This window comes from Cupressus sempervirens, chromosome 1 (assembly GCF_028749045.1).
Source record: "Cupressus sempervirens isolate cs-2001-9-10 chromosome 1, ASM2874904v1, whole genome shotgun sequence".
Lineage (NCBI taxonomy): Eukaryota > Viridiplantae > Streptophyta > Pinopsida > Cupressales > Cupressaceae > Cupressus > Cupressus sempervirens.
This window is the reverse complement of record NC_143118.1, coordinates 146,181,680-146,206,267: the sequence shown is the minus strand read 5'-3', so window position 1 is coordinate 146,206,267 and position 24,588 is coordinate 146,181,680. Positions and strand designations below refer to the sequence as shown.

At 35.2% G+C, this 24,588-nt stretch overlaps 1 long non-coding RNA gene across 7 annotated transcripts in view; it reads left to right on the top strand.

Annotated features, from left to right (window-relative positions):
- LOC149576606 (uncharacterized) overlaps positions 1-10,139 on the top strand; it is a 33,313-nt gene extending 23,174 nt beyond the window's left edge. For 5 of the 7 annotated variants that reach the window (XR_016361893.1, XR_016361886.1, XR_016361891.1 and 2 more), the window contains exons 3-4: positions 8,618-8,844; positions 8,995-9,525. This is a non-coding gene — a long non-coding RNA (uncharacterized LOC149576606). Of the gene's footprint in view, positions 1-8,617; positions 8,845-8,994; positions 9,526-9,916 lie in introns of those variants that run through there. The other 2 variants (XR_016361883.1, XR_016361884.1) reach the window with 2 other exon arrangements.
- Positions 10,140-24,588: the final 14,449 nt, after the last annotated feature.

The following is a 24,588-nucleotide window of genomic DNA, read 5'->3' as shown; positions in this document are numbered from 1 at the left end:
AGTTTTCAATGTGTGTACTGAAATGATTCTAGATTGGGCTTGGTGTTTTAAAAACATTTATACAATGATTCTTGTGGCAAGTGAACTTTTAGACATGTTTCATTTGATTTTTTGACCATCAGAATCCCTAAAAGACCATCCTGAAAACATTTTCTGTGTTGATGAATTACAAATAACAATAAAGGAGCCACAAAGGAGTTTCTGTTTCTGCCCTCATCTTTCTTTATTGAGTGGGTTCTTGGAAGCTGAAAAACAACTGATGATTCCCAATTGTAGGGGTGGATAAATAAGTAATTGATTGTTGGCTAAATCCAGACAGCTCTGATTTATTCCACTTATTTATTTCTTTTTCTTGGCATCTCTGTAGTCCCTTTTCAGCATTATTCTCCTTCCAAAAAAAACGAAGATAAAAATGGTTGAAGCCCCTGCCATGTTTTCCTTTGATGATTTTAGGATCGCTGCAAATGTAAGAGCACCGGCTATAATGTATGTGTTTTCCGAAGGCAGCGATCTCTTGCATTTATATTGAGAATGACCTGAGGAGAGACATGTCCTTTCATGGGACATGTCTATTCATTATTATGTGATTAATATAATGACAATTACAATTATATATATATATATATATATATATATATATATATATATATATATACATAAAATCTCTCGAGTCATTATTATATTAATTTCTCTAATATTTACATAATAATAATATTCATATATATCTATATATATTGTATGAGTTAAGCATATATATATATACACACACACGCACATCTCGTATATACTAAATATACATACATATCTTCACTAGTTTTGACTCATAGTATTTATGTGATTGAAGCTACAACACATCAACACTCTCTCTTAGCGATGGAGGATAAACACATGGTTAGATATTGCTTCAATGTAAATCAAGTTGGCATGATTAAGGATATCTTTGATCAGAAGATACCCACCATTTAGATATCATCTCATGATATCAAGAGTGATGGCCTCGGAATATCAAGACGCATGATATTCACCAAGTACTCTGAGTAATGGCCTCCCGAATATCAAGTTGCATGAATATTCACCAAATATTAAAAATGTCCAGAAGGTATGTGCACATGTATCCTCAATAATACTTACCATAGGAACATTATATTCATGGCCTATTTAAGGAAATTAATCCACCATGCAAGATATGATCTATCATGATGTGCTTAGACATCATAAGATATCCATCATAATAGAAGATTAAGTTATTGTAAGATCGTCACCTTTCAGTAACTTCAACCAATACAAGTGATAATCGTTTGGAAGTTGTCACTTCCTCATGATATACACAGGGGGCAAGTCCATTAAAATCATGCAGTCACACACATGACATCAAAAGTTTACACAAAGTCACCATAGATACTCTCATGTGGTGTTGTCACGATATCCACCATGAACCATATTAGAGAATAAGGATTTTCACCCCAAACTTCTCTCTCATAGAGAAGAATGTATTATGAGGGATGCACTTTGAACTTCTCCTTTACCAAGAAACACTAACCTTTTGACCTCCTCGTCCAATATTACTTCTAATGAAATGTCAAATTCTCTCTAAATCTGATATCAACTTTTCTAACCTCTTCGTATAAGGTTCCCTGTGATGGATTTTCATAGTCCATCTGAATATCAATCTTCTGAGCTCCTCATCCAATGTTACCTTTGGTGAAGTGTTAGACTCCCTCTAAATTTGATATCAATCTTCCTTTTCTTGCAAGAACATCCCTAGAGGGAAAGGAAAAAATCAAGGCAAATAGTTTTTATAGTACGCATAGAAATACAAATTAGAGAGAAACTACAGTGAGTAAATAAATGAAATATTTAAGGATATTAAATACTTATCTGCACAAGTTGCTCCAATGACGGCCCATATGCATCAGATAAGAAAATGCCTCCATATAAGCATTTGTCAAACAATAGGAATGGAACTCCATTCTTATTCCACTATAATGACCCTTGTACCAGTTAGTCTTTTTTTTTGTAATGTTATTTCTTCAAATTCATAGGTCCATCAATGTTTTGAAGCTCTAGTATCAATAGCTCTGGTAATCAGAAAATGCGTCCATAATAGTAAGTTGTCGATTCAATCTCCAAATATGATACTAGACCTTCCTCACAACTAGGCTCCACTATTAATCTTTACAATGATTAGCAACCTCTTGGTTCCAATGAATGAATTAGGCTTATGAATTTATATTAAGTTATAATATACCTTACTACCAATACTAATCCTCTCTATAGTTTTCTTGGTAATCATACATTTGATATTATATAGATATGTCAATGAACTATATGTAGTTCGACTGATATTATATTTTTCAATTTGAATGATCCTGTCCTATATTATGTCGATGATTTTTAAGCTTTGACTAATCGTGTATCGGTTCTTATGATAATACACGTTTGTTATATTACTATGACTCGTCACATGCACATCTCTCTTTGAGTGGACGTCTCTTGTTGTTTCGTAATGTCACTCTTTGGCACAACATAGGTGGTGTAGGATTCCTTGGATGATTGGTAGGTTTGATTCTTCTTAACCACTTACCCAATTATAAATTATAGTTTGAAACCGATTCCTATAATGACTATATTTATTCCCCCAATTGTTCCTATGGATGATTGAATGCTTGATATTCTCTTCCCTCCTTCCGTATTGATCCCTTCGACTGTCTATGAAGGCCTTGTCTTATTCCTTGACATCGTCTTCTATTTTGTTGTTGCTGATGGCTGCTATGTCAACTAGATGTGGGGTTAGATGATTTGATTCATTTCTCCCCTTTGACTAGATCTTAAAATGCTGTTTGTATCTTCCAATTAAGAACTGAAATCACTGCTTCCTTTTCCTCTCCATGTTATTTTGTTATTGTTCAAACTGCCGTCTAATTCATCGTCCTTGAAATATATTAAGCGACTGATGAACTCTCTTATATATTACGATAATACATAATTGTCTATTATTGATTAATGGTAATCTTTTTCTAATCTATTGTAAATATTAGAATGTTTCTAATATTTAGTTAGCTGTAGTTATTCAGTTAGCTTTTTTAGCTTTCTTTCAGCTAGAATAGAATGTTTTTATTCTTTACGATTGTTTCCTAAGGAAACATCGCTTTATTCTTTTGTATATATAGACCTCTTGGTCTTTGTTAACAACAAGCAAGTATTTTACCAACTACTTCGTGATATGGTATTAGAGCCAATACTTGAATTTTTTTAGAAAAAAATTATAATTTCTTTTGAAATTATTTGCTAAGATTTTTCAAAACAATTTTTATAGATTTTTCTCAAAAACCCGTCTAGGGTTTTTGTTTTTGAGAGAGATTCCTATGTTCAAACGTTGGTTGCGGCTAGATTTTTTAGATCAATGATTGCAAAATCGCGGCAACAAATCAAGCCCTGTTTGGTCAATCTTGGTCTGCAACTCCCGTTTTTCCTTCCAAGCACATGATTTGATCAAATCTCCATGAAATTGCGTGGAAGTCTTGGTATGAAATCACGTTGAAGCCCGTGATTTTGGTGATCTCCAGGAACGCGTTGAGTCTACTCATGCCCAGATTCCAGAAATCACGATTTTTTTGTGGTGTTTTTTCAAAAACAGGTTTGCCTCATTTTCGGGCCTGGGCCTGCAAAATCCATTTAGAAGGATAAAAGCAAGTTTCAACGGTCGTCTTAGCAGGAGTCTTATGCTCCAGCTTTGGATTGCTCCCGGAAGAACATTCAATGCAACTATTTGCCACAAGTTTGGTCACATGAAGGTTGAATGTTAGAAATGCTTAGCTGCACAATCTAAGCAATCAGGTTTACAGCCTAAAGCGAATAGTGCAGAGCACATTGAGCAGACAAAATCTACCTTTTACACCTTCATGGCTAAAAGACTTGCAGATCATGTGAAGTGGTCTTTTTGGTACATTGATTTAGGTGCCTCTCGTCATTTCACTCACTATAGAGATTAGTTTACTGACTATCAACCTTATTTAGATTGTATTATTTTTGGTGGTGGAGAAGAGTACACTGTTGTTGACGAAGGCAACATTCAGATTCAGTCTACTGGGAGGAATCTCATTTTCCTTGATGTGTACTACATTCCAGGGATGGAACTAAATCTACTCCCAGTTAGTCAGTTACTGCGACATTCTCCACACTTGGATGTCACCTTCAGTTCACATCAGTGTACCATCATTGATCGGGCGACTTAGTCTACTGTTGCAGTGGGTCTTGAGGATTATGGTCTTTTTCGGCTTATTGATTTAGTGATTCTCGAGACTTAGCTATGGTTGCTCGACTGTCTTTTGTTAACACAATTTGGCATCATCGATATGGGCACTTAAATGTGCATTATCTGTCTCAGTTTGTCCTTGGATTGCCAGAGATTCAGACTCAATAGCTTGGATTTTGTGATGCATGCTAGGTTGGGAAGCAACATTGTACACTTTTCTCCAGTGGCGATTCATGGCAACCTTCTCAAGTACTTCAGCTTGTTCATGTAGATATTTGCGGCCCTATGGCCACTCCCGTTCTTGGGTCCAAATATTTGTTGTTGTTTGTTGATGATTTTAGTAGAAAAATGTGGGTGTATTTCCTTAAAAAGAAATCAAATGCATTTCTTGTATTTCAGAAGTTTAAACCTTTAGTTGAAAAAGAGTCTGGGAAATCTATTATTACTCTTAGATCAGACAATGGAAGGAATTTTGTTCTAATGATTTCTCTAGCTTCTTGGATACTCATGGCATCAAACGCTAGTTAACCACACTGACACACCACAATAGAACAATGTAATTGAATGTCGAAATAGAACAATCACCGAAGTGGCTCAATCCATGCTCGAACACTGAGATGTTCCGAAGAAATTCTGGGCAGAAGCAGTTAACATTGTAGTTTATCTTTTGAATCGGTCACCCACAGTGGTGGTCAAAGGTAAAACTCCAGAAGAGGTTTGCTTAGGTTGCAAGCCTAGAATTAGTCACTTGAAGGTTTTTGGATACCTTGCTTTTGTTTGGATCCCTATTGCATCACGCACCAAGTAGGATGCAAAGAGTTAGAAACTCATGCTTGCTGAATACAGTAGTCTTCACAAAGCCTACCGCTTGATCGATGTTGAGACATGTTGTTCATCTACAATCGTGATGTAGTCTTTGATGGGCAACGAGGACCTTTCATACTTGTTTCTCCTGTTCTTGATTTAACAAACTAGCCTACGAGGGCTCATGATTTGGGAGTTAGGCTTTCATTAGGTCCACCTGATGGGAGGGCTCTTGTAGCTCTAGTTATACCAGTGATCCTTGTACAGACACCTCTAGCTTCTCTTGCAAGATCACCTCGATTTGTAGATGCTTCTTCTGAGTTTGATCCAAATTCTTCTGATGAGGAACCTGATCACCAAGGATCTCCTGATACTAATGTTGGTCGTTCTCCTCTCCGGCCTAAGTGGTGGGCTAAGACACTTGTTGATCTTCGTGATGATGAGCTCATTGATGGGAGAACTGCTCGGAAAAAGAGCAAACCTACAGAGTCTGTTAACTTTTCTCTCATGGCCAACATTCATGGTGTGTTTGAACCTCAAACATATTCTAGAGTGGGAACAGGTCATGACATTTGAACACCGGAGCTTGCTAAAGAATAGCACATAGGTCCTTTCTGATCTTCCACTAGGGAAGAAACCCATTGACTACAAATGGGTTTACAAAATCAAATACAAATCTGATGGTACTTTGGATAAGTACAAAGCTCGTTTAGTTGCGAAGGGCTTTTCTCACTGTTAGGGCATTGATTTTGAGACCTTTGCTTCTATTGCAAAGATGAGCAAAATCAGATTAGTCCTAGCCATGGCACCATAGTTTGGTTGGAAGGTCTATTAGATGGACGTCAAGAGTGCTTTCTTGAATGATGATCTCTATAAAGAGGTCTACATGACACAACCTCTTGGTTTCAAGGTTGCTGGTAAAGACCGTTAGGTTCTTAGAGTGGTAAAAGTTCTCTATGGCTTGAAGCAGGCCCCTCGGGCATGGTACATAAAAATTGATAAGTATTTCAATGATCAAGGATTCAAGAGGAGTTTTTCAAACTCAAATTTGTACATCAAGATTGTTGACAGTGACATCATTCTTTAGGTTATTTATGTGGATGATTTGATCATCACAGACAGTTCAACATCTTTGATTCAAGGAATCAAAGAAAATTTATGCTCGTCTTTTGATATGAGTGACCTTGGGCTCAGGCATTATTGCCTAGGTGTTGAGGTTTGGCCACAGTCCTCTGGTATATTCATCTCTCAGTCCAAATATGTCAGGGCTCTGTAAGACAAATTCCGTATGTAGGATTGCGAGCCTGCATCTACAACTATGGAGAAAGGTCTCAAGTTATCAGCCAAGTTTGATTCTCCTCCCATTGATGATACTACATACAGGCAACTAGCAGGCAACCTCATCTACCTCTCTGCTACTAGGCTTGACATCAGCTTCCCAATCAGCTACATCTCACGCTTTATGACAGCTCTTAAGGTTGATCATTGGATGACAACAAAGCGTGTGCTTCGTTATGTGAAGGGCACTTCAAAATATGGACTTTTTTACTCTCGAATTTCTACTCCTAGACTCAGTGGGTTCACAGATTTAGATTGGGAAGACTCTGTTGATGATAAAAAGTCAACTTCTAGATGTGTTTAGTTTGGGATCCGGTGTAGTCACATGGACCAGTGAGAAGCAACAGGCAGTTTCTCTCTCCTCTACAGAGGCCGAATACAAAGGGACAGTTAAGGAAAGATGTGAAGCTATTTGGCTTCGTTGGATGCTTGGGGATATGCCGATGTTACTAGCAGGACCGACTACTCTGTTTGTTGATAACAAAGGTGTTATCATGTTAGCCCAAAACCCAGTCTTCCATGAATGAACCAAGTATGTGGGTGTTTACTATCACTACATACGATAACTGGTTGAAGACGAGACAATATATTTGCAATATGTTCCTACCACAGATTAGACTACAAACATTCTCACCAAGCCTCTTTCTCCTGATAAGTTTGTCAAATTTAGAGTATAACTTGGTGTTGTAGATAGATTAACCATTAAGGGAGGGTATTATGATAATAGATAATCGTCTATTATTGGTTAATGGTAATCTATTTGTAATCTATTGTAAATATTATAATGTTTCTAATATTTAGTTAGCTGTAGTTATCAGTTAGCTTTTTAAGCTTTCTTTTAGCTATAATAGAATGTTTCTATTCTTTACAATCATTCCTAAGAAAACATCGCTCTATTATTTTGTATATATAGACCTCTTGGTCTTTGTTAATAAAAAGCAACTTTTTTACCAATTACTTCGTAATATTATAGAGGTCACTCATTTTTAATGGTTATTCAAGATGGTTGGTTATTCTATAACACCAGATTGATGTTAATTATGTGGTATGCAATGCCACAAAATATGTCTAGCACACCAAGGTATCAAAATATATTCATGTCGGTCAAGAAATGAAGACTTACGTAATGGAGATGTTAGGAACGCAGGCTGCCTATTATATTTCATAGTCAACAATGTTTAGTGAATTTAATAAATATTCCAATCTTTGTTTATTTTTCCAGATGATGATAAATGCCATGGAAACTCGTGCATCCTTGTTTTCAATATTCTCAATTAAACTTGGATTATAACCTTAGAAACATATTAATATTCTTGTTTTCAATATTCTCAATTAAACTTGGATTATAACCTTAGAAACATGAGGTCTGCTGTATATATATGGATGTGTAGAACACAGCTCGATGTTCGCCCTCATTTGGTGTGCTTTCCTTTCTATTTCATTCTATTCATTTGCAACCTGACTCTGATATGATGTTGATTTTATGATTGGCGCAAATGTAATAGCACTGCATATACATTGTCATCTTCATCCCTAATGAAAACAGAAGAGTGAGGAGCAAAGAGGTGTACTCAACAAATGACACAAGCTAACAAGTGGGATGCAGGCACTGTTTTGTGTAGTTTTCAATCTTTTTTCGTTGTTGGCTACAGGTTAGATTTATTATAAATTCGTAGTCCTATTATTGTACAATCAATTAAATATGGCAGTAATGTCCTCTATACAGTATGTTGTTTTATGTTGATTTCATCTCAATCTTGCTTTTGAGCACTACCGAGTTACCTTTCTGTGAAATGTAAGCATCATGGATTAGTTATTTGGGAGACCAGTGTTTCTCAAATATTTGTAGATGGGGGCTTAGGTTTTTAATGACTAACTTTTACCCAGATTCTTGGGATGAGTGGAATGGTGATTAAATAATAGATAAAATTAATATTTGAATTTTGAAGTTACAGATAAATAAAAAATACCAAAAATATCATAAACAAGCTAAAAGAAACTGAAATTCTAAGGAGCAAGTATAAGAACAATTCATTGATTCCATAAATCATTTGATAGGATGGTAATTATTAGACATAATATGAAAATGATTTACTATTGAGAGACACCCAAAAAAGAAATGTTGAATTATGCATGGGTATTGATTTTGTGTTTTTGGTTTTAGACGGCATTGGGCATGGATTGCTTTTTTGATGTAATAACACCTCTACTATATTGCAGGAAACATTAGCTAAATAAGGACTATTTATCACCCGTGCATACCATATTGGCAGTAAATGGGTCGGAAAGTAAAAAGTTTGTTTATAAATTCAAAAAAATTTGGCCAAAATCGCCCCCCTTGTACAGTGGAAATGGTTTCATTTCTGTCATGCTTAGCATCAAATTCAAATGATGATGATAAATGCACGAAGGAAAAGAACCTTTTGATGGCATGTGTGGATGCACAGGTACTAGTTATATTTTGTTCTTAGTCATTATGTCTTATGTATCGATGATATGGGCTTCATTCAGACTTTATATGAAAGGATGTCTTCATTGCTGGAAGGGTCCCATATTTTTCATTGTTGTCTTACTTCAAGTTCTTCAATGTGGAACAGTGTGGGAAGAAAAAGAAGCCCTGGGGTACTGTTAACTACCATCTACAGAGATTAAGCAAAGGAAGACGATTTGACTAATGCTAATTTTGGACTAGTTTAAGCAACTTCTATCTAGCCAGGATGATGGTACTTTTGGCTAACATAACAAGGTGAGATATTGCTGGAAAGCATTTTTCCATATTCAGAATTTAAGGCCTAGTTTGGATCCAACTGTTCTAAACTTTGAAGGTGGTTTACATCATTTCATAAAAATAATTTATCTTTTGGGTCTGCAAAAGTTGCCAAAGAACGCCTGAAAACTGAGATTCCAATTGTGTTGTTATATGTCTGGATCTCAGATTTCAATTGTGTTTCTATATGGTTATAGCTCAAGTAGTTGCAGTTGCACAGTATTTTTTGAGGGTTTCTATTGCTGTTTGCTGAAGTTGCTTGTGTTCTTTTTGGGTATTGAATTTGAATCTGTATCCTACCTACTTCATGTTAGATGAAACTCTCCAGTGTATAACATCGTATCTTTTTTTTTCTTGTTAATCATTTGGTATTATTAATACTCTCTCTTGTATTCAAGCAGCAATTTCATATTCTATATATAATCATTATTTACCGAAGTTTTGGCAGCTAGTAATGTGCTTTGAAATAGGTTTATTAATTAGAAGATGGGCAAAATGATTTAAGTGCAATAATGCACTTTATTATTCTACCTATAAGTGGGAGATACCCCCAATAGGACAATTTTCCCGATTGCAGTTATGGAAGGGATATGCTAGCATTCATTTTGCAGGTCATTCAAGACTGCAAAGTACTAATAACTGGTAGGTTGGTAAGCAAAGGATGATTTTGACTAGTGTTAGTTGTGGCCCATTTTAAGAAACTTGTCTATCTTGTTAGGTTTTAATGATGTCATTTTGGCTTAACATTACAGGGCAAGACATGGATGAAGTAAACTTTTTCTATGTTGAGAATTCAGACGTATTTTAGATCCAATTGGTTTGGACTTTGAAGGTGTTGGCATGCATTTCAAGAAATTAATTAACTTTATGGTATGCAAAAGTTGCCAAAGAGCACTCAAAATCTGAGATTCCAATTGTGTTATATGGTTATAAACTTATAACTCCTAATTGCAGTTACATGTTACTTTGTTGATATTTTCTATTGCAGTTTGCTGAAGCTTGATGCCGTCTATTTTTGTTATTGATTTTGAATTCGTGTCCTGCCTACTTCATGCTATACAGGTCTCTACAATGTACAATCTTGTACCTTTTTTTGCTAGTTAATCATTTGATATTTGTGCTGCCGCTCTAGTATCAAAAAGTAATTTCATTTTCTATAAAATCATTATCTACTGATATTTTGGCAGTTCATATTTTGCTTTGAAAGGTTTATTGATGAGAGCACAAGCAAAATGGTTTAAATTCAATATTGCTTATTTATTCTATCCAATGTCCCCAAGATGGCAATTTTGGCAATTGCAGTTACGGGAGGGGTATGTAAGACTACATTTTTCATGTCATCAAAACTGCAAAGCACTAATAACTAGTAGGTTTGTAGATCTCTATCATATACAATCATATATATACCTCATCATTTCTATAATTAATGATTATAAATATCCTGTTTCGCCTGCACATATGCATGCACAGAGTGCCAAAGTACTCGATAAAAAACTATCTATTGAAGAGTAACAGATTAAATAGATAAATTATTTTTACCTGAGTTGCAGAAGAGTTGTAAAATGCTATCACTATTGTTTTAGTTTATTTTCAAAAATTGGAATCATGCAATCTTTTTTTCAAAGACTTAAAGTAGTTTTATATACGTTCCTTGATGTTTGCTGACAACTATACAAACCTTTTTCATTTTATTTACAAGCTAACAAAACATAAATTACAAACTAACAGAACATAAATATACTCTTGGTGATCACTCAAAAGTAAAACATAACAAATGCAAACTATATTATCAACATTACCCCCTCTGAGGAACTTTTAGACTGCAAAATGAGTAACACTATTGGTGGTAGGGGAAGGAGATATCTTTGGAGGTGCAACCCAACAAGAAATAGAAGAAGGTGAGTCAAACGGTGATAAGTAGTTTATTGCATTTTACAAACGTTTTCTATTTGCTGCTTTAGGTGGTGAGTTGCTAGTTCTTATTCCCCAGAGGACCTAACCATTTGCATGACTTTAGCATTAGCTTTGCCTTGGACTTTTATGTCTAGCTTAGATTCCATTTGTTAAGCTTTTTCAGAAGACTTATTATTCTCTATTTTCATGCCTGAAGTCTTTAAAATTAAATAAGGAACTTGCATCATCTTGTCTATGTTGTAGTCAATGAAACCTATAATAGATGACTTGTTTAGTTCCTTGCTCGTCATAATTGACATTTTATAGTAGTATCTTTTCCGAGTCTGTTTATACAATACTGGTGCCCTTGGTTTGTGATTCCATTTCCTTTGTTCATGATTGTTCTTGTATACCACCACCCTAATTTCAAAGGCTGTCTATTGCCCATATAAAAACCTTCAATGTATGAAGTGAATTTTTTGTCATTTGCATTTTTTTCACTATTTGAACTTTTCAGTTTTCCTTTTCCAACCATGATCAATATTGCTTGAGAAAAGCTTGAATTGCCTCTAGCAAAATTTGAATTTGTTTAGTTTGAACTAATTGCTACCTTTTTTAATTTGTGAATTGGGATTTTCAGTAACACAAAGCCACTTGTTTTTAATAGCCCACAACCTCTTTAATGAATGAATGAAACATAAACTCTTGGTAGTTGTTTGAACCAACTTCAAATTATATTTTTTCATTTCAAATTCTTTAAGCTACTTGCAAAAGACAATGAAAAATTATTGTCAATATAGTTATATAATAAGTAGAGTTTATTAACCTTTCAATTATATGATAGGCAAGGATCAACTTTCTTTCATCGCTCGATGGATGTCAACATGGTTGTATGGTGTGACACAAATGGTTAGTATGTGGCTATAGCAAGAGATTGTTGCATAAAAAAATAGAATGGAGAATATGAATAGTTCTCAAATGTACAATATTAAAAAAATAGTTAGGCATTGTACAACAAAGACAGAAATAAGATTAAAAAGTAATATGATGATTGCATGTTATTGAAATCAAGTAAATATGGTGGCAAGTGCAAGGTTGAACAAAAACAAGATGAAGAAGTAATATGATGATTGTGTCATTCAAAACAATTCGCATGGTGTAAAGGGCAAGGTTGAAAGGTTTTACAATGAGCTATAACAAGTTTGGTGCATTAATTAAGTATTCACTATTTTGTTTTTGTGCATTCTATGGTGAAGAATATTTTTTATTATTAATAATTTCCCTAACTTGGTTCTAAAATATTAATTTTTTCTTAATATTTTAATCCTATTTTTCCTTCTAGAGTATTCCTTTTCTTTTTCCTATGTCTATGTAATGCCCCAACTACTAGGGCTACCTTGGGGCAAATATTGCGTGCAAAATAAATTTTAGAATTAAATAATAAGTCTAAATATAGTATTCTACTCTCTTAACCTCAAACCTTAAAGACGTCTATCTTTGGGTCCTAAACTATATATCATCATCCTCAGTTACTTCTTTGTCTTCTTTGGATTGCTCCCTCTAAGGTTCTTCTTGGAAGAGGTAACCTCTATCCAAGGCTCTTAACATAGGCACATGTTGACATCAACATCAACAAAATATTTCAGCCCATGGTCATGTCAGTCAGATGGAGATCACTTTCACATACCAACATTGTTTAATCAATCTCAAGCATGTCGGTCAGATAGAGATTATATCACTCACATACCAACATTGTTATACCAATGTCAGCATGTTACTCAGATGCAAATTATATCAATCTCACATATCGATATTATAGAGATAATATCCATCTAGATGGTGTTTGTTCAATAAGGAGTTTGGCTAATCTCTGACACTAAAGATGTTCACTTCATAAGGTACTCTCTTGATCTTTCCATGCAATAAACATTTCAATAACAATATCTTCATCCATACCTATTATCCATTTGATGTTTCTCACGTTTACATTTTATATGAATAAATGAACACACACATTCATGTGCATGCGCACACACATCATTTTCTTACATATATTACGCAATTATAATATCTAATTTAATATTTATTTACATTGAAAACAATAAATACAAAAGTAACACTAGCAATATAACATAGCTTATACATACATACATACATTTATAATACCTTTACGACTAGTTAAAGTTGCTTCTCACATTAAATACATGCCAAGAGCTATGCAGTTATATCTCTTTGTTTTTTAATTATATCTTCTATTTTTGACACAATCTTCTTTATTTTCTTATTCATTGGTGATTTATAAATTTTGTTTTATTTGTAATCCATGTCCTTGAAAGTGACAACTTTTCCTAATCATAATGCTTTGAAAAGTCGCAACACTACATAATTATAATGCTTTTGAAAAGTCACAACACTTAATAATTAGAATCTTCTCTAATAGTCACAACCATTCATAATTACAACCTTTTGAAAAAGTCAACCATTCAATAATTACAACGTTTTTGAAGAGTCATCATTTTATCATTGCAACCCATTGAAAAAATTACTTTCTTGTCATTCTTTTCTTCTTCCATTATTATTTCTTTAGCTCTTCTGTTCTTTCTTCCTCTTTAGAATGAACTCTACTCCCTTTTATATCTTAATTTGAAAGAGTCACATCTCTTTATTATAAATATTTTGACTTTTCATTAGATTTAGTTAATTTATATTATATTATTTATTCACTTATTTATTTTGTGTTTATTATCATTTATTGTTAACTCCTATTTAGAAAGGTAACACACTTTTTACAATATTCACTATTGTATTTGATTTGATTTATTTATTCATTAATTAAAATATTATTTTTATTTAAATATTTTAGAACTCATACTAAATATTATATTGTTGGTAATAGATAATATAAATTTAATTATTATTTATAATTCTTATATGATTTTATTATCATTTTATTTATTTAATGATATTATATTATAATTATTGTTAAAATTCTATCTTAAAATGGGGACATGGTAGTCTTCTTTTCCTTAGATTGCTCATTCTCAAGCAATTAGTTAAGTTCTATTGATTTGAAAGATCTGCATCTTTTGGTGCAAACTCTTAGGTGGTTGTCATGCATATGATTTTAAACCTCAATTAATCTATATTGGCTTTCCACATTAGTCTTTTATATAAATTATTTTTCTATACCCTCATTTACCTTACATGATGTTGAGATCATGCTCTGATACCACTGTAATGTCTCTACTATAAGGGCTAGTTTGGGACAAATATTACCTACAAAATAAATGTTAGAATTAAATAATTAGTCTAAATATATCATTTTACCCTCTATCTTAACCCTAAATCTTGAAGACTCCCAGATCGAGATTACCCTCATAAGGATCCTTGGGTCCTAAACGATATATCATTGATTTTAGTACCATCCTTGGCTACTTCTTTGTCTTCCCTATAGTGCTCCCTTAAGGTTCTTAGAAGAGGTAACCTCTATCTAGGGCCCTTAACACATATGCACATGTTGACATCAATAGAATATGTTGGCCCATGGTCATGTCGTCTAAATGGAGATCACTCTCACATACCAACATTGCTATATTGATTTCAAGCATGATGATTAGAAAAAGATTATATGAATCTCACATACCAATATTGTTATATCAATCTCATACATGTCAGTCAGATGAAGATTCTATCAATCTCACATGCATACATTATAGAGATGATATCCACCTAGGCGGTGTTAATCAAATGGGGAGTTTGACCCATCTTTGATACTGACACAAAAGATGTTCTCTTCATAAGGGTCTCTCTTGATCTCTTTATGAAATAAACATTTTAGTAACAATAACATCATTCATACATATTATCCGTTTGAAGTCTCTCATGTGTACACATTTGATATGAATAAATGAATATATATGTATGTGTAAGCATGTATATGTGTGTGTACGTATGTATGCATATAATCACATATATTATGTAATATAATATCCCATTTAATATTTATTTACATAGAAAGAAAAAATTATTGAAGTAACACTAGCCATCTCTTAGAGTTGCCTTGCCTATTTATTTAATATATACATACATTTACAATATCTTTACCATCTTGTAGAGTTGCCTTGCTTCTCAAATTAAATACATGCCAAGAGGTACACAATTATATCTCTTTGTTTTCTTATTATAACTTCTCCTTTTGATACCATTCTCCTTCATTTTCTTATACAATGGTGACTCGTAAAATTTGTTTTACTACTTGTCTATTTTCTTCTCAAAAGTCGCAACATTTCATAATCATAATCCTTTAAAAAGTCATAACACTAAATAATCACAATCCTTTTGAAAAGTCACAACACTTCATAATTACAACATTTTCAAAGAGTCACAATAATTCATGATTACAACATTTTCAAAAAGTCAATATCATTCATTATTACAACCCTTTTGAAGAGTCACATCATTGCAACCCTTTTAAAAAGTCACTTTATTTATTTATTGTCATTCCTTTCCTCTTCCCCTAATCCTTCATTAAGTGTTCTCTACTTCTCTTCTTTCGTCCTCGTTAAAATGAACTCTCTTCCCTTTTATACTGTACATTTATATATATTACTCATCTCTTAACTTTTTATTATATTTAGTTTTTGAATAAATAAACAACCAGAGGGTGTTGGCCTGTGGTACAAAGCACATACAAATACAAGCCCTAATGAACAGGTCAACAACAAAACATGCCGTAAATACTTAACACAAGGAGTGTTGACAGTGTTGGCTCCTGATTTGACAAAATTTCAATTACCTTTTACAATGTTAGAAAACCTAGGAATTAGCTAGAAGCCATAGTGGGTATTCTAAATGTCAAAATAAAAGGACCAACTAAAAAGAACTTGAAGTCTTCTCCACTTTGAACACAAGATAAGTTGTGCCACTTATTAGATCAAATATATTAGTTCTATTTCTCACAATCACAACCATGTAAGCTCTTAATTGAGCATGCTTCATTACCAAGCACTTGTAAATCATCTAACAAGGTACCTCCTAGAAAGAGTGTTGTAAATCCTCTTACAAGATAGCTTTACAAACTTTTGTAATTCACAGATTATCAACATTCATAACTAGATGTGTTCTCATAAAGAATAACTACAACCTTTAATCATACACCCTTTTATCTACAATAAGATGCTAGTGGGTATATTACTCCCAACACTGAGCCAAACAACAAACAGATTGGTTTTGAGACAAGAAGGAACTAGTAAGTATAGAAGGTGATACACGGTGTTCACTTTGCAAGAAAAGGTACAAAGAGGAGATAAGGGGATCTTCAAGGTTTACACAACAAATCTACAAGGAAAATTGTGCCACTTATTAGATCAAACTTTTTGATTTTCTTTCTCACCATCACAACTATTTGTAAACTCTTAATCAAACATTTCATTAGCAAGCACTTGTAAATCGTCTAAGAAGGAACCTCCTACAAGAAGTTTTGTAAATCCTCTTACAAGGTAACTTTGATAGGCTTTGGTAATCCTTACAAATTATTAGCATTTATAATTGGATGTGGTCTCTAAAAGAACAATTGTAGCCTTTAATTGGGCACTCTTTTATCTGTTGTAAAAGGCTAGTGGGCATATTACTTCCATCGCGCCTTTCATCCTCTCATTGAGGGTTTCCACATAAAAAAAATCATGCACCATTGATGTATGCTTTCTTGTGTGAATTTGCATAGTTTTATTCTATTATTTTTATCATTAAATAATTACTCAAGAAATTAGTATTTAATCTATTTGAGTCTGTAGCTAAGCTAACTGGTTTGAAAGTGTGTACTAATTCACCCCCTTCTCCATACCAATTTGGGACAACAATTGGTATGAGATCCTAGACCCTGACAGTAACGAGCTTGCCAACATGGGGGAATATCTAATGGAATCTTTTAAACTTTAAAAGTAGCTTGATGAGGCTCTCGCCAACATTGAGGGTTTAAAAAATAAGGTAAGGACTTCCTTGACCATGAGAAAGAAATTGGTAAAGAAGCTCAGTGAGAGTTAAAAACCCATCCAACAACTTGAAGACCAAAGTGGTTAAGATGAATTTGAAGAGGCCATAACAGATCTCATGGTTGATAATGAGAAGCTGACCAAAACTAATGCATTGTTGAAGAAAGAACAAGAAGATACAACAATGAGAATGAGTGTGGTACTTGAAGAGAAAGGTTTTGCCTTTTAGAAAAAACATGAAGCTTAAAAAGCACTAAGAACAATACTAGAGGCTAAGCTAGCCATTGAGGAAACCATAAGAGAAGAAGATGAACAAATTGTACAAATGGAGGAAGAGCATCACTACATAAGATAGGAGAACAATGTCTTGCATGAACATGATCATGACAACAAGGAAAAAACAACTAAGATTTATGAAGAAAACATAGCTCAGTGAAACATACACAAGCTAATTGAAGAGCTCAAGAGTACAAATGAAAGGAATGAAAAATTGAAGAATTTTAATGACAACTTAGAAATGATAGATGAGCATATGAAAGCTCAAAGAAAGATGAAAAGCAACATAAGTATGAGATATGAAGGTGATAGAAAGACTAAAAAGGGCAAGTCATCTAGGACAAAAGAACTAAACTTCAAGAAGCATAGAAGGAGATCACCTAAAGGTATGAAACCCAAGAAACCCACTTGTTACTATTATGGTAAAGTAGGACATACTTCAAATGTATGCTAGCAAAAATGAGTATCACCTAACATCCAATATACCTTTGATGGGTACTATCACAATTGACACTGACATGGCCTTACAACACAAGAGTGCATGTCTCATCTTAATGAGAAGAGGATTGATGTTTACTATTACTACTGTAACAAGTATGGACACAAGGCTAAAGACTATAGATCAAAGATGAGACCAAATTAGTTATCTCATAAATTGGCAAGTCCCAAGGGAAGGGACATGTTCACCATACAAGTGTGCTCAACCTGTGGAAACCATGGCCATCTTGCAATGTATTGCAATTTAAGGACATGTTAGAGAAACAACACTGGACCATAAAGAGGTTCAAGAATGACATGTTACAACTATTAAAAGATTAGTCATCTTGCTAAAGACTAAAGTGCAAGAAACAAGTCAAATAACCATCTTCCAGATAGGAACGGGAAGAGTAAGACAATAAACACAAAGGAATTTAGGAAGGAATTCTACAAAACTTTGACCAAGAAGAAATATGAGATAGATGCATAGCCTATAGAGGTTGTAAACTCACTAGTTAGTGGTGAGATAAGATAAGATAAAATAAGATAATTTTATTAATGTCCAACAAAAGACCACAACGTGGGTCTATGGGGTTGGAAGCTTACACCAAGAAGAAAACAGACAAACGGAGCACCAAACAGTGTCCAAAAAAGAACAAGTACAACAAAAGAAGAAGAAAGTAGGAGACATAATTGAAAAGATTAGGTATCTATCCTCATAGGGAAAAAGTCCAATAGCGACTGATCTGTGTGGCTACCGGAGGCCTTATGATGAAGCTGAGTGCTACGAGAGGAGTGTTGCTGGTGAAGAGATCCCCTACAAGGTCTCACAGATCTAGAATGGCCTGTGTTAGAGAAATTTTTTGGTTGCTTCACACCTTGAGTTGAAGCTAAGGGTGAGAAGAAGGTCATAATAAGTTGTGCCTGGGTCTGACTCCTAGGAAATGATAGTTGTAAAGTATGGTCACGAAGCTATAAGGACTCATAGAGATATAGTGCAATGCAACACTGATCTTTGTACCTAAAAAAATTTAATGGGATCTGCAATCTCTAAACAAACAATAAAATCTCCCTCTAATCTCATAGTATATGGGGCATTTGAAAAGGAAATGGATCTCATATTCTGCCTCTGCTAAGGTACAAAGTCTACACACCCGATCCTTTTTAGCAATATGGTGATCAACCTATATCCGAGGTCTGTGTGAACCCACCCTAAAGGAACCAAGGGAGATACACAGGGCATGTGTCCAGTATCTCTGTAAGTACTCAAGGCATATAATAATCCCATCCTGAATATCTAAGAAGTTCTCGATGTAGAAAGCCATCCTTAGATGTAGTCCCCTTGGAAGATCCACCTAGGTCTGTATGATATACTGCCTATAAATTTCAAGTTTAACATGCTCATTCAACTCCTACCTAGAGGGGAGTAGATGAGAAAGAGCATCCAATGAGAATTGGTAGGGAGGGAGACAGTCAATGTCGATCCCAACTGAACTCAATAGGATATTAGCTTGAGTATACCAACAATGAGCTCTAGTGACTACATCGAAGTCTGCAATAGCAATTGAGGAGTAGTAGGCTAAGTAAGGGTATCTTTGTTGGCCTTCAGTCGAGTTTGCATAGCCACAAAGACGATGGAGAAACCAAATTAGGTCAAAAATAGCTACAAGCCTAAATGGATGAGCTCCAAAGTTAGCCAAAATTATACTGTGGGGGTTAGATCTATGACATCTGATAATTCGATGGAGGAGCAGAGTCTAGGTACGCTTGATCATAGTCCAATTTGAGTCTAAAAGGGAAGGACCCCAAAACACTGAACCATAGAGCACTGTGGGTCTTACTAAGGAATCTGAGAGGGATAACTTAGACGATGTGTCCTAAAAGTGGAGTCTGAAGCACTGTCTCTCAAGCATGGCAAGGGAACCCAACCCTTTACTGATTTGAGACTAAATGGATGGTGTCAAGTTGAAACAAGATTTGAAAAAATTAACCCCAAGGTATGTGTAAGATGATGTAATCTCAACTTCTCGACCCTGGAAGTGAAAATAGAGATGTGAAATCTTCAGACCATTGAAGACCATAACACAAGTCTTCTCAAGGTTCACGAACAATTGTCTCATGTCGCAAAAAGATGCAAGTCTATCCAAAGGCCTCTGAAGACCCTTAGGAGAAGAGGCAAGAAGAACCACATCATCAACAAAGAGAAGGATGGAGATCAATACCTGGTCTAGATGACAACCATCACTCAGAAGTGAGGAGTCACTGAGAAAAGCCTCAAGCTCATCAATGTAGATCTTGAACAAGGTGGGCGAGAGGGGGCAGCCTTGCTTCACCCCAATGGTGCTTTGGATAGGGTCAGAGAGGCCCATAGTTGTCCTGATTCTACCAATCACTGTCTTATATAACCTCATGATAGCTATCAATAAGATCTCAAAAATACCAATATCTCTTAGTCTTTGAAAAAAGGGCCACTCTAGGGATGGAATCAAAAGCATTATGAAAATCCACAAAACAATAGTAGACTTTCTTTGAGTGGTGTCGAGCATCCTCAATAATAGCACATAGTGTAAAGATATGATCCATGGTCTGGTAGTCTGCCCTGAATCTTGCTTGACCCTTAGCCCTCCAATTCCTCCTATCAAGCTCATTTGATAAGATAGTATTCAATGCTATCACATAAAGTTTGGCAAATGTATGCCCAATCATGATGGTCTTATAGTTTCCAAGATCAGAGGCCAGCCCAGATTTATGGATTGGGTGAATAATGTGTCTCAACCATGAGTCCGAAAAACCAAAACAAACCACTCTATTAAAGATTGTAGAGAGATAAGGGCTTAGGATCGTGGTACCAAGCTTGAAGAGCTCAGCTTGAAAGCCCTCCTCATCACCCGCCTTGCTGCATCTCATAAGTTTGATGGCCTCATAAATGTTGGGAGGTGGAGAATAAGTGACAATGTGGGAGTGGGTTGGGAAGGGGAGCGAGCTGACTTAAGGTGTTATACAATGTGGAAACATGGGAGGCAAGGAGGTGAAGGTCGGAGGTGGATTGGGGTTGGCTATGTTGGGGGAACATGATGCACCAAAACAACTTGGGATATTGAATAAGCATGTTATGGAGTGATCTACCTTGTGAATCAATAAATAATAGTTTCTTATGGTGAAGAAAGCGTTTGTAAGAGAGTCATAAATTGGTGAAAGTGGGGGAATGAGTATCAAAAGCCAAGCGCAAGGAGTGGTGGAAAGTTTTACAGGCATCATCAAACCACTGGTTCATGGGAAAGTATTCCGTCGAACAGATTTGGAGTGCTGGGAATGGAGCAACGAGGGATAGAGAGGAGAGCCGACTCCCAGATTGTAGTAGCTAGTGAGTGAAACATGGTGGACACCTGAATGTGATTCGTGAAGCTAGTTGGGTAGATGAATCTTATCAAATGAAAAATGAAGAGGTCTTGATCATTATCCTAAAAAAAAATGGGTATGGGGGTGGATCTAGGCAGGGTGACTAGAGGTGGGTGGTAGAGGGTGGGAAGAAACATGAACCAAAAGGCTGAGGAGGGCATGATCAGCCAAGGGAAATGAGAGATAGTACAATTTTGGACGGAGGGGAGGAAAGAAGCAACACTGAAGATATAATCAACCATGCTTGCACCCCTACTATGAGGCCAACACGTAAACAACTCAGAACTCAGAAATCAAGAGAGGTCATTTAGAATCACCAGATTGGAGGACTCACAGAGCTAGAGAAGGTGGTGATCATAGCAAGTTAGAGGTCCACTTTGATCCTCAGACAAATGCTGAAGCCCCATACTAGTATGATCCCTTTTGGTAGTACAAATCAAGTCAGATCCACGATCATACTGGGGGGTCTGGAGATCTTTAGTCCGTGTATTAAAATCTCCTAAGATGATGATGTCACTCATAGCCTCAAACTTGGAGATGCTCTCAAATAGGTCTATAAAAGGGTTCCCATCCTCAACACTATGAATGGCGTAAGGTTAGGAAGTCAGTGAAAAGTAACATACGAAAATGATACACCTAAATCAAACTAAATCAAACTAAATCATAAGAGACCTCTAAATCAAACTAAGCTATCATAGGTCAAGGGGTTGTGAGAAAATATAAAATTATACACTACTCTCTGAGTCTAAATCATTAAGTTGCTTGTTGTGATGCCAAAGGTAACTTAGTGTTGGTTACAGTAGTGAGTAAATTGTACCTATAATGAGACTAGAAAGCAATGAGAATATGTCCATTGCCTGAAAGGTCATGAGCATTAAATGGGGAAGTCTAGTGGTAGGTAAGCATTTTGTTTACCATGGAAACCCTAACGCTACCCTAACATTACAATTTTCTCATTAAAGATAGGCCAATGAAGAACCATTTACCACTTTGTGAATTAAAACTCTCTTGAGCTTCCTTATTTGCATAACCCTAGCTTTCCATATATGATCTCTCTATAAAGTGTGTGTGCTAACTTGAGCAAGGAGTGAAAGACAATTTGAATGGTGTGTTGTTGAGAGTATTGAAACTAGTCGATCATTAGTTATTAGTTAGATCAAAATAGTTGAGGAAATCAATAAAGTAATGTTGGTGGGTGCAAACGTTACAAAACATCTTGAATATAAGGTTCTCCCATTGAAGGTGGATGAGAGAGACATGTCAGGAGCATTACCATTGCTCCCAAATGATGTCCTTACAGAAAATATAAGTGCATGTCTGAAAGTTTTTGATTAAGGAAAATAGGTTTTGAAGGGAGCCTAAAACCCTTTACAAATCATAAAATTTTAATGAAGCCCAAACCATACAAAACTACAGACCAAAAGAAAAACAGGTCACCCAACAAGGCATAATGACTAGGGTGGCATCATAGATAATACAATACTCATCAGCCACACAGAGTTAAGTATAGTGCATGTCTGAAAGTTAAGAATTTGGTGATATGGAAATTCATGATCTATATGAATTTTTTTGTAAGGATGGGGTTATGATGAGTGAACACAAGCACTTGGAGGAATCAATCTTACATCATGTTGTGGATATCCCAAATTTATTCCATGAGGACTAGGTCAAGTTCATGCTGACTAAAGTGCATGACCAATACATGTGGCAGGAAAAGTCCTACAAGATCACAAGTGATTCAAAGTGTTATTGGCTTCAACTCCACTAGAATGAAACCAACCAAAAGGACTATTTCAAATAAAAGAGCTAAAGACCTAACTGGAGGTCACCACATGGATGAGCTTGTGTGGTGGATGACATAATGATCCCTAATACGAGATTTGTGAAAATGGTAATTTCTTTTCGAATCAACTACTCGAGTCGAGACAATAGTGTTGGAAATAATCAAGACTAGCTAGGTTACTGAGAGGGGAGGGGTGAATCAGTAACCTTAAAAACTTTCATAAATTTAGCACTTAATAATGTAAATCATTCACCATTAATTGATCTACTTTATTACATGCATAATAAATTGAAAGACAAACATTCATGACACATGAACACAGAATTTGGTGACCTAGAAACCTTCCAAATAGAAAGTAAAACTGGGGTGGGGATGATACCCACAAAACTTCACTACTGCAATATGAAGTTGGCCTATTAAGGTTTACATTGACCACTTCTGATGATCTGCCCTGTTAAGAGCAATTTGGATTGCTAGATCCACCTTGTTAGAGGTTTTACAAACATACAATGATATATGCACTCTGTTAAGAGATTTGAAGAAAGATTGTTAAGTCTACCCTGTTAAAGGATTTAGAAAAATAATTCACTTGTTAGGATGAAACAGTAGATCTGACTTACAACTTGATTGCTGATTAGATCCTTGAAGTATAGATCACCTCTTGTGATTGATATAACTTTACTGCTCCTTGTAGACCTTGCTGAATACTTTGCTCTATTGCTGATTCACATTCACTTTTTTCAAAACATTACATATCCATCCATCCATATACTCATATGTTCATTCATATCTTGCAAATGATACAATACATTACATATATATACCATTCCAATATTTACAAATACAAGGTTGGCTAAAACACAAGTAAACAAAATATTACTGAGTCGGCCAAATAGTAGAAACTCAGGTTCTGTAAGCTGACTTGGTGAATTTCTGATACTCGGCATCGTCATGCACTCAGTAGAAGTAGAGGCTCGGTCCATACTAATAACACAATGTAGCTTCAAACTTGGTAACCATTGGAGACTCAATAGATATAGTGTTACTCGATAGATACTGAATCCTTTGTTTACCTTGCTTTCACTCGGTAAACACTACACATCCATCACTCGGTAGACACTAGCTTCTCATCTCACAAACTGATGACTTGGTAAGTACTACGAAGCTCGGTGACCACTAACTACTCAGTGATAACTGCTAAACTGTTCATTGTCTATATTCACTCAGTAGCTTCAGGAATGCTCGGTGTGAACTACTTAACTGATGAACTTACTTGGCAACCAATGAATGCTCGGTATAAACTGTAGACTGAGTGATGAGCTTGGTAACCATGCACAATTAAATAAGTGTTGTCACTAATGACAAATATAACATAATGCCAACAATCTCCCCCTTTGGCATTAGTGACAAAAACACTTATAAGCCAAGACTTATGTACATTGATATACTGATTTTGATTTTTCAAAATTTATCTTTGTAAAGTTGCTGTATATACATTTGCACATATCTCCCCCATACATAAGACATAATATATACATTGTCTCTCTCTCTTATTCTGTACATATATCAAACTATTCTCTCCCCCTTTGTCTCCACATATCTCTTA